Consider the following 3011-nt stretch of genomic DNA (forward strand, 5'->3'; position numbering starts at 1 on the left):
TCTTACCCCTACCTGGAAATGGGTTTTGTGTGGGAGAATAAATTTCCCTTTCCCATTTGCCCCACAGAAGTTGCCTCTCTGCTAGTGCATGCAAGTCAGAGAGCCAGTGACTGTAACCCCCAGTGACACCGACTTCTGTATTTCTACTGCCTAGCCCGTGAAGGCTGAAACAGGCCATCAGGATCCCTAGAGGGGCTGCCGCCAGGAAATTCTTGCTGGCTCCAGCAGGCACTGAAGTAGCTTAATCAGACTTTAGGCTGGATGTGTAAAATCCCTACCACAGACCCAGAGCCTTAGCTGCCAGGAGTCAGTGCCCTTGCTTTAGGAATTGCACCACCACCTTCCCTCGCTGCACTGCTGCCTGCTAAGGAGTACCTGGTACCACAGGTCAGGATAAGTGTGTGCACACATGCAGATACTCCTTACTTCACATCGTCCCGGTTAACGTTGTTTTGTTATTACATCACTGATCTATTAAAGATATGCTCGTTTAAAGTTGCACAATGTCCAGTTATAATGTTGTTTGCCCGCCATCTGCTAGTAGGTAACTACTGTGTCGTAACTGCATTCGCTTAACATCATTTTGCTTAAAGTCACATTTTTCAAGACCATAACTACAACGTTAAGTGAGGAGTAGCTGCACACACCTAGCCCTGGAGTTTCACCACTTCTCTCTCCCTGTGCACCTTCACATTTAGTCTGAGGAAGAAAAGCAAAGGAAATTGCTGCCCCTGCATGCTTAGAAACACCTCCCCAACTGTACAGACCGATCCAGAGACCTGCACGCGCAACCGTGAACAGACATGGGTCTGCATAGATGCACCTCCTGGTTTCTCTTGCCTCCCTGCCCAAAGCCATTCACAAAGGCAAGTGCGAGCCAATGCGCTAATTAATCACGACTCTGTTCCTTACAAAAATCTCAGCTTGGGTAACCTCCGTGCGAGGAGGGGCACAGTAGGGGGATGTGTCTGTGCCAGGCCTTGCCAGCCCCGACTGAATGGTTCAGTCATTAACAGGAATGGGACTCTCCTTGCTTTTCCCGCACGCCGAGGGCCTGTCTGGAAAGGGGCCACTTACTGTTTTACAACTAAAATAACAAATTATTTCATACAGAGTGGGAGCTGCTGGGAGCACTTTCCTGGCCAGGACTAAGCCCCGAAGTCTGGGCAGGGAGTGTGGCTTTCATTGAACATTTTTGTCAGGGCCTTTCTCGCAGAAGTAGAAAGTGTAGCCCGGGCGCCTCGGCCCTGCCCTCCCCGACGGCACCAAGGGGGCCAGGGTGACTCCATGGGAAGTGAGGAAGAATCCTGTCTTGGAGCAAAGTGCTCCGGGACATGAAAGGGCAAGGTGATGCACAAGTTCCCCACCTCCTGCCTCTCCCAGCTGAGTGAAACAGCCTTGCCCGGGTACAATCCCTTGACCTGGCTGCCACAGGGCAGCTGGAAGTTGTCTGGACTGCTCTCTCCTTTGGGGTGGACAGCAAACATTTCCTGGGAGGGAGGAACTGGGCCACACAGGGACCCTCTGGGTGCAGCCACAAGAAGGAGCCACTGGAAGCTGCTGGAGGAGGCAGGGCTAGGACAAGTGATGGGCACTGGGGGCCGGGGGCGGGCTTTGAGTCAGCCTCATGCCAGGGGCACCAGCTCAGTACTGGCATCTCCAAGCATGAGGCCCACTACGTTTGCAAGAAAACAAGGAGGAAGCCCACAGCTACTGTTTATGGCATCCGTCTATTCAATGGGCACCCTGTCATTAACCCCCTAATGACTTGAGGCAGCCCACAGGCTGAGGAGGAGGTCTAGGCAGGGTGAGGAGGTTGTCAGCGCCACCCTGGGAAGTTTCTCTTGGTCATGACTAAGTCCCCACTGGGTTTTCCTCCCAGTTTCCTATTCAAACAATCCTTCCCCCTTCACCAAGCCGTGAAATAGCCAAGCTGCAAGCCCTGCAGCAGGCCTTCCTGTCTTCTCACACCTACACAACCCCTCCTAGGACCTTTCCAAGCCGGGCCCTACCCTGTGACTTCTACTCCAAGCAATCCTCTCACCCCTGCCCAACCTAAGCAAGTTTTCTGGTGCTCCTGCCTACACCCTGGCTGGCGCATGGGGTCAGCCCACTCCCCTCTCTGCCTCCCCTCTGCGTGGCTCAGCCAGCTGGGTGGGAGCATGGCCATGGTGAGTAAAGGCTGAGGAGCACTCGGTATGCATGTGGGGTAGGAATGCCATTGTCTGAGAGCTGAGACCATGCACTGTGTGCTGACATTTGCTCCTGGTCTGTCTCGCCCTGACAGACCCCTCTGTGCCAGTGTGACACTGTCTCAGAGAGGGGCGTCTCTGACTCACAGCCTGGACGTGGGTTCCTAGCCTTTTACTCTCTTGTTTCTGACAGTGGAGAGCATCACAACCATCCTCAGCACTGCTAAAGCGAAGGCGATTTCCATCGCTGCAGGGAAGCAATCAGCAGCTGCTGGGGAGTGTCCAGAGGAACCCACTGACAGGGCATTTTACTGGCCTCTTTGCAACAGGACTAGCAAACCCCAGGCCCATCCTCTGCTGTTTTAAGTGACCATCACTCCCTTGGCTTCTGCAAAATCTGACTTGCATTACCTGGGCATCCCCTGCGAAGCCATGGGGCATCAGGCACAAGCACAAAGATATAGCAGTGAGGTCTGGATGGGCACAGAGCAGCCCAGCTTTGGCTGTGAGGCTGAGCAGTCGTGTTTTTGAATCCACATTGGCTTGAAGACTGACCCTGTGTTGGAAGGTGCCAGGGCTTTGCTTGGTGGAGTTAGAGGGAGGGCATGTCCTCATGCATGCTTTGTACCTGGGGAAACTGAGGCAAGGAGGGCAAGAGAGTTGTCCAGGGTCACAGAGGGAGTCAGTAGCAGAGGTGGGGTCAAGATGTGGAACAGGGGTTAAAGTAAGAGCAAGGAAACACAGAGGCAAGCATCTCCTTTCCCTGGCATGAAGCCATATTCCCCCGTACTCCTCTGCCTTCTGCTGCGGTGAGAAAAA

The sequence above is a fragment of the Gavialis gangeticus genome, unplaced genomic scaffold (assembly GCF_001723915.1).
Source record: "Gavialis gangeticus isolate Ggan-Ray unplaced genomic scaffold, GavGan_comp1, whole genome shotgun sequence".
Lineage (NCBI taxonomy): Eukaryota > Metazoa > Chordata > Crocodylia > Gavialidae > Gavialis > Gavialis gangeticus.